Consider the following 12,959-nt stretch of genomic DNA (forward strand, 5'->3'; position numbering starts at 1 on the left):
CCTTCAAAGAGGTTACTAGGTTATCATTGTATCTAAGCTCAATCGTCCATAGTCTAGCTAGAGTTGTAAATCCGATCAGTTAGAGTAAACGTTAATATCAAATCAATAGTCAGAAATAACCTCAAAATTTCTCAACATCGCCTAGTTGTTCCCTAAAGATCATAATGCTTCAATCTTACCGGTTGTAAGTAATATCTCAGTCCTCAGTCCTAATCAAACTCATGTGGGTACTTGCCTTGAATTTTCATGAGTCATTTGGGTTAGCTCGAGTCCTTTTTTTTCAGCAAGGTCATGTCTTCCTTAGATTGAGTTTACTTTTTTCCTATTGAGTCAAGTTAGTTCATCGAGTCTATAGAGGTGTCTGTCGCCCCATTTGAAATTGATCGGATAAAGGAAATTTTGGAATACCTCGAGCGCATTAACGAATTAACTAATAATTTGATAGATTTCTGTTCTGAACAAGATGATAAGAGTCGGGCTCAACCTTTAATCGAGAAAGGAGAAGTCTTTGACCTCGAAACAGGAAATAATTCCTAAAGAGATTCAAATAGAAATCATCTTATCCCTAGAGGGCCACGAGGGGATAATGAATTTACTCAGAAATTTCAAAAGACTTGTTCGTGTGATCACATGAGGGTATGCTAGGTACAAGCTTGGGTGTTGTTCAACATGGAATAAATACTCGTCTATATCGATGGAATCAAAGAACATATTATAAAATGTATCAGTGCTATCCTCACTACATCTTGAGTTGCAAATCACATATTATCAGTTGATATGGGGATATCTTTTGAACTGATCTATGATAATGGGTCGTACTTCAAAGCATAAGTCATTATTCTGTGTACAAAGTTCAAAATCCGGCTGAAAGCGCCTTCGATCCGCGAGGTGTGCGGATCCACTTTTGACCCTTGAGGTTTGGGAGTCGCCACCTAGTTATTATGGTCTAGGAACCAAACTGACTCTAAAATGGATAAAAAACTAATCTACTACAGAAAATCTGAATTCGGGGATCATGTTACGGGGTTGGAAGGTGTTAGGCACCAACCCCGTCCGGCCAATGCCAGTCTCTACTTATCCCAAGTAAGACTACATTGCTAATAACCAAAACCTAGATAAAAAAATAGAAAAATGCTACCTTCGATACGCAAAGTTTCTATTCCCTCAGATCTGGTGAAACTGCTCCTTGTACCGTACTCCTTGCTTTATTCTGTTTCTGGATCTGATTTCTGATCTCCGAGGCAAGGTATCTCCTTCTTGGATCTGGATGCTTTGAATTTATTATGGATTTTTTTGGTGTTTTTGAAATGTTTCTAGGTGTTTTTTAGGCTAAAATCAAAGTAGGGGTATTAGGTAAGGAGTTGGGACTCCAAAATTAGGATTTTGGGAAGGTTGTGGAGGCTTCTTCACCTACTTTTTCTAGGATTTTTTCTATGATACGAAAATAGGGTATGGAGGTTCCTTTTTATAAAGTTTCTTAGAAGCATTAAGGTTTTATTAGGATTTCTTTTAGGATTTCTTTTAGGGTTTCAATTAGGGTTTAGACTTTGGTCTCATGAGATGGACTTAGTCTTTAGGGTTTTAATTTAGGGTTTTGACTTTTAGTCTTATGAGATTGACTTGATTAGTTTACATTAGGGTTTTGATATAGGGTTTTGACTTTTAGTCTTATGAGATTGACTTGATTAGTATTTTGATTTAGGGTTTTGACTTTAGTCTTATGAGATTGACTTTAACACTTTGACTTTAGTCTTTCTTGGTTGACTTTAATGTTTTGACTTTAGCCTTACTTGACTTTGGTCTTACTTGATTGACTTTAATGTTTCACTTTACATTTTTTTAATGATTTATTTATTAATTTTGAAAATTTTAATTGTTAAAGTTGTAAAATTACTGTTTTGCCCTCGGAGAGGATTTTTTACGTTTTAAGTCATTTTTCAATGTTTTAGGATGTTTTGGAATCCGTTTTTCGTAAGGAATTCAATGAGAATGTTAGTTTTTGTCATTTATGAAATTTTTGTGTGAAATGATTATGAATTTTATGAGGGGTATTTTGATAATTTGATTATTTTTAGTGATTTTTATCGTGAAGCTTCTTTTTGGTCTGCAAGATGATGATTTCTATGTTCCTGGGGTCGTATTTTCCTAGCGTAGCGTGGTTTCTAAGTTTTGTCAGTTCGAGATACCTCATCCGGATTTCTGAAACATATCTGGTAACAAAATAAAGCATTGGAATAAACATCCATCATTGGGAACCATTACGATCGGGTTGACGAGTTGATGAATCAGGCGAGTGCAAAAATGGGGTGTCTACAGATGCCCCTCTTTGGTAGAGGGTTGAAGCAAACTAGATAGCAAATCTATTTCGGTAGATAGTGCGATATCCGAATGCCAAAGCTAGTGACAGTTTATTTTTGCAACCTGATTTGGTAGTTCGTCAGGGCGTCCAGATCCTTGAAGGTAAGTTCTCCCTAGACTAAAAATGTCAAATCCTCGAATTTTGAAAAATTCTCCTTGACTTATGTTAACATGCACGTGTGTGCAATGGTGTGATGCTCACGAAATAATCTATCGGATCATTGAGATTAATCCCTCATCGATAACAACAAATGTCAAGTCCTGGAGATCTTCTCTCGCCGACAATGATGATTCAAACTGGAATGTATATATGCAATGAAATCAATCATACGATATTTGAATTATGACAAGTTTGAAAAAATGAGATAATCATAACACAATCAGAATCAAGTGATGTAGGAACTTCATTAAATCCTATCAAAATTCTTTTTTTTTTTTTTTTTAGAGTAAGAAAAAGTTTGAGTCTCGTTTATCGAACTCGCGTTAAGGTTGATAGGAACTTAAAAATCCTGTTAAAAATTGGAGTCTCGTTTCTCGGACTTGAATTGAGATTTATAGGAACTTAAACAATCCTATTTCAAATGGTTGGAGTCTTGTTTTTCGGACTCGAACTGAGGTTTACAGGAACTTAAACAATCCCGTTAATTCATTCTATGATTCAAACAAAGCTGGGGTCTCGTTTCTCGGACTCTGGCTAAGGTTCATAGGAACTTAAAAAATCCTGTTAATTCACAGTTGGAGTCTCGCTTGTCGGACTCGAACTTGCTGGAGCCACGTTTCTCGGGCTAAGGTTTGTAGGAACTTAAACAATCCTGTTAACTCATTTTATGATTCAAAAACGGTTAGAGTCTCGTTTCTCAGACTCGAACTTGCTGGAGCTACATTTCTCTGGCTTGGGTTTGCAGGAACTTAAACAATCCTATTAACTCATTTTATGATTCAAAGGAGCTGGAGTCTTGTTTCTCGGACTCGAACTCAATGGAGCCACGCTTCTCGGGCTTGGATCAATTAAAGATTCAGTATTATCGAACTCAACGATTAATAAATTGACCTTTTATTGACTTATCATGCATCTGGATTCATAATTATGATTGGGCTTCGCCGGACTTTTAAGCTTTTGAATAAGATTTTTCCTTTTGATCATGGGATCAAGAATGCAAATTTCAGAATCGAAGTTAGTCTCAAAAATGTCCCTAGTTTCAAAGTTGACTTACATCTGAAACTTGACTGTGAAACTGATGGGCTGGATTACATTTGAAAAGTATGGAAAAGGGACTATGGACTCCAATAAATGAAAGACAAAAGAATTGACATTCCTTTAAATTCAAGACTCTTGAGATTATCATATGTGCAATAAGGAAATGATCATTCTCTTTCGAATTTCTTTTTGAAAAATGCTTGAGCTAGGCTTTGATAAATATTGAAATATAAGATCTTCCTCTTTAAAGTGGTCAATGAATCTACATTTCCCATTAGCAGATGCTACTAAAGATCTTGTAATGTTCAAAATAAAGGCTTCTGAGTTTCTTCAACTTCAATATTGTCTTGAACAATTTTCTACATTCTCCAACTTCTGTGTAAGCTTTTATTCTGAATTTTCTTTCTTGGTGGGATCTTTCCTTCGATTTGATGATGTCCTAATTTTTTCCTAGATCGCCTGTTCAGGTTTTCAATCTAGCGGGCTTTGTTTTTCTTTTTTTGACGATGCCTTGATTTTTGCCTAGATCGCCTTTTCAGGTTTTCAACCTAACAGTCTTGTTTTTTTTTTTTGTTATGCCCTAACTTTTGCCTAAGTCGTCCTTTCGGATTTTCAACTTAGCGGGCTTCTTTGTTTTTGATGATCTTGGATACTCAACTTGACAACTTTTGGTTCTCTGGACCTTAACCAAATCAATTAACATTCAGGAGGACTTAGTAGGTGGGCTTAGGACATGGTTTAGAAAGAAAATGTATAAGGCTCAACTTCCCAAAATGCCCCTAGTATGACATTCTTTTTTTTAGACAACTCTCTTAAGTCTCTTTCTTTCTAATGCCCCTAGTTAGGCATTTTTGTCATCATTTTTTTATTCTTTTTTTTTCAATGCCCCTAGTTTGGGTTTCTTTTCTTTTCCTTCAATTCTTTTGATTCTCTTCTTCTAATACCCCTTTTTTGGTATTATTTTCTTTTGCACATTTCAACAGGGGATTTTCCCTTTCGATGACACTTTCCTTAAGAGAATGTATATTTTATTTTTTGTTGTGACCGGGCCTGAAGTAACTTCTCAGGTTGCCTACGTACCCCAAATCATTTTTTTTCTTTTTGGGATCAGGTCAAAACGTAGTTCATACAAGATTTCCCTCCCAAGGTAAGTTGATATGGTTTAGAAAGAGAAAGACTATTGAATTTTTTTAGAGGCTGCAAGGGGCTAAAGAGGGTCATTTTTCTTTCTTGGCAAGATAAGAGAATAGTTTGGCCAAAGAAGGCCTCCTTTAGTGAAAGTTACTTGATCTGGTCAAGGTTCTGGGAATTCAATGTCTTGATTACTTTGTTGAGCGAGATCTTCTTTTGAGAATAAACCGCTTTCAATCTTCTTTTGAGAATGAACTGCTTTCAATCTTCCTTTGTAAAATATGATTAAGTTTTCCGCATTCGACTGTTCAGTTCTTCCATAACTCCGAGAAAATCCTTTATCCTTTATGAGGGATTTCTTCGTGAAAATCTTGGCATCTTTGTCGACGGTTTCAATTACATCATTCCTGATGATCTTTGGCTTTGATGTTCACTCTTGACAGTAAGTTCTGATCCATTTTGGTGCAATCCGAAAGGTAAAATAGTGTTCGCATGTACCATATCCTCATGAGATCATATGCACTTCTTGAGTGTACTCTCCTATTCCAATATTTATCAAGTTCAATTAGTGAGCTCTGAGTCATTCTTCATGTTAGATTTTATGTTCACATTATTATTGCACGCATGATAATCAAAAGCTTCTTACTTTATTGGAATAAAAAGACATAGACCTACCAACTTGACTAAAAAATAAATCTTAACATAATGGAACTGACCGATTGAATTTAAAGACTGACGCAACTGACACTTTCGAAAAAAAAAAAACTGAAAATAGGGATATGATTCTGAATGGAAGGACATAGCACTAGGGTCTATGCCACTTTGGATATCTTCATGGGGGATGATTCAGGCTCGTCTGCTTTTGCCATACCTTCATGTTCTGATTCAAGCTTGTTTGACGCTGAATAACCCATTACTTTCATATTGTCCTTGCTTTTCAATTCTGTCATTGTCTCAGGACAGATGAGCCCATTCTGGCATGATAAAGATGCACTATCAAGACCAATCAAGTGGATAAAAGAAGCTGGGTCAACTGATTCAGGTTTGGACATGGATATTAGATTCAGAGTAGGAGGGGGTTGATTTTGAAAAGTAGGCAAAGGGTTAGTTTTGACATTAGGCGCGGTAGGAGCATGTATGGTAACTTTCCCTTGTTCGATAAGGTCTTGGATAGCATGGCGGAGGGTAATGCACCTATCCAGAACATGGCCAGGCATTTGATGGAATTCACAGAATTGCCCATTGTCCAAGTTTGGAGGGAGAGGGTTAGGCAACGGCTTGGGTTGTAACGGTGTCAATAGTCCCCTTTTCATTAGTTTTTGGTAGGCAACACTAAGGGACATCCCGAGATTGGAGAATTGTCTCCTAGGCTTGGCTTATGAGGATTGAGTGGTTTGAGGAGCTAGGACAAAAGAGGTGTGGGCCACTTGCAAGGAATTTGTACTGGGTTTGAAGTGTTTGGGTTTTGACTCAGACGAGTTGCCAAAAAGTCCCGAAGAGTAGGCATCCTCGACTTGATTTCCGGCTTCAAGAAGAGATTGAAATGTAGGCAAGTATTGAGGCATCAAGTACTTGGCATAATTGGGAGTAAGATTCCTGAGGATGATCTTAACTTGCTCTTTTTCTTGAGGTCGATCCCATAACTGAGCGACTTTAGCTCTCCATCGAGCAATGAATTCTGTGAAGGTTTCCCCGGGCTTCTGCTTAGTTGTTTCTAGATCTCTTCTTGTGAGTTCAATGTCCGTGTTAAAGGAGTATCGACCAATGAACTCTTTCATCAATTCATGCCATGTTCTTACTCGAGACGAGTCTAGTGACATTAACCAGCGTAAGGCAGGACCTGTAAAGGTTCTCTGAAAAAGTTGGGCCATCTGTTCTTCACTCAGACCCTGAGACTGCATGATGCCGACATATATTTTCAAGTGAGTCCTAGGGCATCCAGTCCCATCAAATTTATCCAAATCTGGTATTGTGAACTTTTCTGGCAGACGGACTGTAGGAAATAATGTCATTGCCCCTAATCCAATGGCGAGATCGTCAGGATCCTTGATATTCTTCAATGCAGTTTCTACCTGAGTTATTCGATGAGCTAATACAGGGTCAAAGGACACTTGATCATCTTCAAAATCTTCAACCAGATCAAACACGGACTGAGGTTCTACAACTTTATCCTTTTTCTTTTCAGTCTTCAAGGCCTCAATTTGTGTCTGAACAGAAGCAATAATCTGCGCTTGAAAGGAGTCCAAAATCTGACGGAGTGTTGCTTCATCCATTGTACTTGTTTCTTCTTGTGGAGAGTGTTAACTACTTGGACTTGACAAAGGTACTTTGGTGAGACGACTCTTTTCACGGACCCAAAGTGGCACGGTTGGTTTAGAACGTCGATGAGCAATTATTACCTAATTAGAAGTAAATCAGGATCAACTATTGACTCGGAAGGTTGGATTCTTAACCACATGATAAAAAGAAATTTGACATGATTTAGCCCAAGTCCGGTTGTAAACATTAAGTCCAAATGCATTATAAGTCTATAAAGACCACAAGGGTGAAAAAAGTTAATTACGGGTCTACCCCTGGTTGGGGTTGAATCTTGGGTCAGATTAATTAGTTTGACCTCCTGATTGCATTTTTTCGATATGAGCTAGGCTGAATCTTTGAACCTAAAAACCAATTGGTCTAATTGATTTGATGTTGTTCAGTTAGATCCATTTGTCAATTGGGCCAACTGGTTTAATTGGTTCAAATTGATTTGTGTATTTTACCAGTTGGGTCGGACCGATATTGCGGGTTTAATTTGAACGGTGTGGATCGGTCCGCCCACTTACCTTTTGGTTAGATTAAATGGAGCAACCCGGGAACACCCACGATAAGTTCGAGTCGTGGCTTACAGGGAAGGTTTCTAGATTCTAAGCTTACTACGTGCAATGCATTTTATCTGGCCACCCTTGCCCAAGCACACCTATATACCTTTCGATACGTGGTGACTTGGTTTGATATACCGCATAGGTGATAATCTAAAACCTCAATTCACTTCTCTGAAGCCAAAAACAGCCAGTTTGATCTCCAGTTGAGAGGTGGCACACAATACTGAGCAAGGGCCCACTTAAATACCTCTCGTCTAGAATAGACGTAGTCTATCCCCCTCGTACAGTAGGGTACAACGGGGCAAGATCTGCTTAGGCACCGGTTTTGACCAATAAGTGCAATTGATATACTTAGATTATCTTTTATACCTACGGGTACGAGTCAAGGGTTGTAGCTTTCATAAATGGTTTGGCATCCCACGAAGAGACCGACCACGTACTAGTATTACGTTGGCAATCGGGACATGTGACTGTGTGGCTTACAATAGGTCAAAGGCTCAGGTTGCTCCAGCCTGGGTGCATCAATATACTTATCAGAATCACCTCATTAGACGGTATTGATGCCCCCAGTTTGATATACCCCAAGGTACGTGACTGGAGTTGTGGTTTTCATGAATGACGTCGCATCTCCGAAGAGACCGGGCCACGCATTAGTGCCACGTTGGCTATATGGGACGTGTAAGTGCACAAAACAGTAAACGTGCATGTGGTGTGTGCAAAATAGGGTGGGGTATGCCCGGGGCCTTTTTCAAACACGTGGGCCCATGGGCCAGATTATGTCATCACATATGTATATCAAATGAATATTGATCAAGAAAATAATCCAAAACCCATTACATCGAAATTAAGATGAAATCAAACACATCACAAATATATCTGTCAAGATCATGGCAAATCAATTAATGAGCTATGGCATGTAATAATTGATCAAACAAACATTGCAATAGGCATAATTTTTATAATTTTTAAGGTCCAATCAATGATCACTTTTGGGTGATCCAAAATAAATCGAGATTCCAATATGTGTTACATTGATGATAGAATAACAATGGTTGAGATGAGCTCACTCTCAAGAACATTAATTGTGCCAACATTAGATAAATTCAGATTTTCTGTGAATTAGGAAAATACAATCTGAACTTGCATCGATGATATCTAAGGCTCCTGATAACGAAATCGAGTGAACTCAAGTTCTAAATTAATCTACTCGATGAAATCTACATTTTATTAATAGGTGTCCAGACTTAGTTCTCACCAGAATGTTCTATAAAAACGTTTCAACGTTGCTATCCCAACTTTCATTCAGAAATAATTCCAGATTTACAGATTGAACTTGCATCGATGATATCTAAGGCTTTCGATAACGAAATTGAGTGAACTCAAGTTCTAAATTAATCTACTCGATGAAATCTACGTTTTATTAATAGGCTCCCAGACTTAATTCTTACTAAAATATTCTGTAAAAATGTTTTAACGTTGCTGTCCCAACTTTCATTCAGAAATAATTTCAGATTTACAGATTGAACTTGCATCGATGATATCTAAGGCTTCCGATAACGAAATTGAGTGAACTCAGATTCTAAATTAATCTACTTGACGAGATCTATATTTTATTAAGAGGTTCTCAGACCTAATTCTCATCAGAATATTCTCTAAAAACGTTTTAATATTTCTGTCCAACCTTCATCATTCCATCATTTTCATAGGTCAATTTGAATCTTTCATTATTTAGGGGTCATCAAAAAGTGATCCTTAATTGGAAAAAGAAAAAAAAATGCAATACCCAAAATCATCTACAATCAAGATAAAAAATAAATAAACAAAAAAAAAAAATAAAATAAATCCAACTAAATAAAAAAAAAACTAGGTCATCTTGGCAATGCTCCCATACTTGGGGTTTTTCAAGTTTGATCCTCAATAGTCCCCAGCGGAGTCGCCACTGAAAGCGCCCTCGATCCGCGAGGTGTGCGGATCCACTTTTGACCCTTGAGGTTTGGGAGTCGCCACTTAGTTATTATGGTCTAGGAACCAAACTGACTCTAAAATGGATAAAAAAAACTAATCTACTACAGAAAATCTGAATCCGAGGATCATGTTACGGGGTTGGAAGGTGTTAGGCACCAACCCCGCTCGGCCAATGCCGGTCTCTACTTATCCCAAGTAAGACTACATTGCTAATGACCAAAACCTAGATAAAAAAATAGAAAAATACTACCTTCGATACGCAAAGGTTCTATTCCCTCAGATCTAGTGAAACTGCTCCTTGTACCGTACTCCTTACTTTGTTCTGTTTCTGGATCTGATTTCTGATCTCCGAGGCAAGGTATCTCCTTCTTGGATCTGGATGCTTTGAATTTATTATGAATTTTTCGGGTGTTTTTGAAAGGTTTCTAGGTGTTTTTTAGGCTAAAATCAAAGTAGTGATGTTAGGTAAGGAGTTGGGACTCCAAAATTAGGGTTTTGGAAAGGTTGTGGAGGCTTCTTCACCTATTTTTTCTAGGGTTTTTTCTATGATACGAAAATAGGGTATGGAGGCTCCTTTTTATAAAGTTTCTTAGAAGCATTAGGGTTTTATTAGGGTTTCTTTTAGGGTTTCAATTAAGGTTTAGACTTTGGTCTCATGAGATGGACTTAGTCTTTAGGCTTTTAATTTAGGATTTTGACTTTTAGTCTTATGAGATTGACTTGATTAGTTTACATTAGGGTTTTGATATAGGGTTTTGACTTTTAGTCTTATGAGATTGACTTGATTAGTATTTTGATTTAGGATTTTGACTTTAGTCTTATGAGATTGACTTTAACACTTTGATTTTAGTCTTTCTTGGTTGACTTTAATGTTTTGACTTTAGCCTTACTTGACTTTGGTCTTACTTGATTGACTTTAATGTTTCACTTTACATTTTTTTAATGATTTATTTATTAATTTGAAATTTTAATTGTTAAAGTTGTAAAATTACTGTTTTGCCCTCGGAGAGGATTTTTTACGTTTTAAGTCATTTTTCAATGTTCTAGGATGTTTTGGAATCAGTTTTTCGTAAGGAATTCAATGAGAATGTTAGTTTTTGTCATTTATGAAATTTTTGTGTGAAATGATTATGAATTTTATGAGGGGTATTTTGGTAATTTGATTATTTTTAGTGATTTTTATCATGAAGCTTCTTTTTGGTCTGCAAGATGATGATTTCTATGTTCTTGGGGTCGTATTTTCCTAGCGTAGCATGGTTTCTAAGTTTTGTCAGTTCGAGATACCTCATCCGGATTTCTGAAACATATCTGATAACAAAATAAAGCATTGGAATAAACATCCATCATTGGGAACCATTGCGATCGGGTTGACGAGTTGATTAATCAGGCGAGTGCAAAAATGGGGTGTCTACACCGGCATCGCAAATCATCACCTTACCGTCCTCAGATTAGTGGAGCAGTTGAAGCAGCTCGTAAGAGTTTCAAGATAATCATCAAGAAAATGTGTTAATCACACTGGGATTAGTTAGAAAAATTACCATTCACACTAGGGGCACATCATACTTTAATGCAATCCTCTATTGGAGCTATTCCCTGCTCTCTAGTATATGATATGGAAGTAATTTTGCTAGTTAAATTGGAAATCATATATTTCAAGGTCTTGATGGAAAGTCAATTGCTAGAAACAGACTAGACTCGTCATTGGGTACAAAGAGTTAAACTTGATTAAAGAAAAACAACTTTGGGTGCAAACTTATCAAAGAAGAATCGCTCGCACATTTGACAAGAAAGTTAAAGTTCGCTACTTTAAAAGTCAAGGATTTAACCAGCAGACTTCAAAGAAAACTAAGTACTCCTCTTCGACCATAGGAGGAAGTCTGAACTTAATTGGAGAAATTCATCTATCGACAAAAAAACACTACTTTGGAAAATCATCAGATTTCAAAGAAAATCGGGCACCTATTTTTGACCCTAAAGGAAAGTTCAAACCAAATTGGGGAGGTCCGTTCATCATCAAGGAAATATTACCAGGAAAAGTTGTCAGACTTCAAGATCATGATGGAATCGAATTACCAGAACCAACCAACCTTGACCAAATCAAACGGTACTACATTTAAGGAGGCCATTTTTGACCGAATCAATTCTCCTATTACCCAGTTCAATATATCCTTTCTCAACCCTTTTGCAGCCTTTTCAAAAAGAAAAATTATACCTTTTTCTTTCTCAGCCCAATCACCTAACCTAGGGGAGGGAAAAATCTGAACTACGTTTTGGTCTGATCCCAAAATGTTGGGGTACGTAGGCAACCTGAGAAGTTACTTTAGGCCCGACCACATCAAAATAAATATATATATTTCCCCACACAATAAAAAATCAAGAAAAAATTCAAAAAAATAAAAAATAAAAAATAAAAATAAATATCTTCAAAATGGAGAAGAAAATTCAAAGTAAAATAAAAGAAATACCACATAAGGGGCATTTGGGTTTTTGAGCCTCAAAATTCTTTTCTTTTTATACCCAGTCCTAAGCTTACACATGAAAGTCTTCCTAAGTACCGCACGAAAAGTCAAGGAAGATAGTAAAGCATGATCAGACAGTAACTCTAGAAGATCAGAAGAGGAGAAAAGATGAAAAAAAATGATGAAGCCTGCTAAGTTGAAAACCCGAAAAGGGCGACTTAGGCAAAAATTAAGGCAAGCTCGCAAGGTTGAAAATCTGAAAGGACAACTTTGACAACAATCAGAGCCAAAAAAAAAGAAGAAAAGCTCGCTGGATCGAAAATCTGAAAAGGCGATCTAGGCAAAAGCTAGAGCAAGCTCGCTAGATTGAAAACCTTAAAAGGTGATCTAGGCAAAAGTCAGAGCAACAAAGAAAAAATAGAAGAAAATCCCAAGCTGAGAGCGGTCCGAGCTGAAACATCAGAAGTCCGAATAATCAAGTTCAATACTTAGCTTAAATCAGGAATAGACTCAGAAGCCACAAGTATCTTGTCTACGATCGATTTGAAAATTCTTACTTCCCCCAAGTGATCCAAGGGAGATAAAGGTGAATTCTATGATGAAACTCGAAAGGAAATAATTTTGTACTCTTAAGCCTGACTCAAAACCTTCAATAAAATTAATCAAAATTAAAAGTTGAGTTTTTATTGCGCTTGTGGTAATCAATTATTTCAAACCTTCATACAAAGGGCATTTTCTTTCTTCTTTTCCCCCTTACACTAGGGGCATTTTTTTATTTTTTGCACGATGTGTTCAATTATTTTCAAGGCCATGTTCATTGTCAAACTAGAGGCATTTTGTTTTTGAGCAATGTTAATCCTAAAAGATAATGAGAACCCCAAATTTAAGGTTACCCTCTTGATAAAAGTTTTTCGAAAAATCCTTGAGGTTCAAAAGAAATACAAACTCAGGTTTTAAATTCATAAAACTTTTTGATAAATCCTT

The sequence above is a fragment of the Akebia trifoliata genome, chromosome 15 (genome assembly GCF_017979445.1).
Source record: "Akebia trifoliata isolate Shusen 1 chromosome 15, ASM1797944v1, whole genome shotgun sequence".
Taxonomy (NCBI): Eukaryota; Viridiplantae; Streptophyta; class Magnoliopsida; order Ranunculales; family Lardizabalaceae; genus Akebia; species Akebia trifoliata.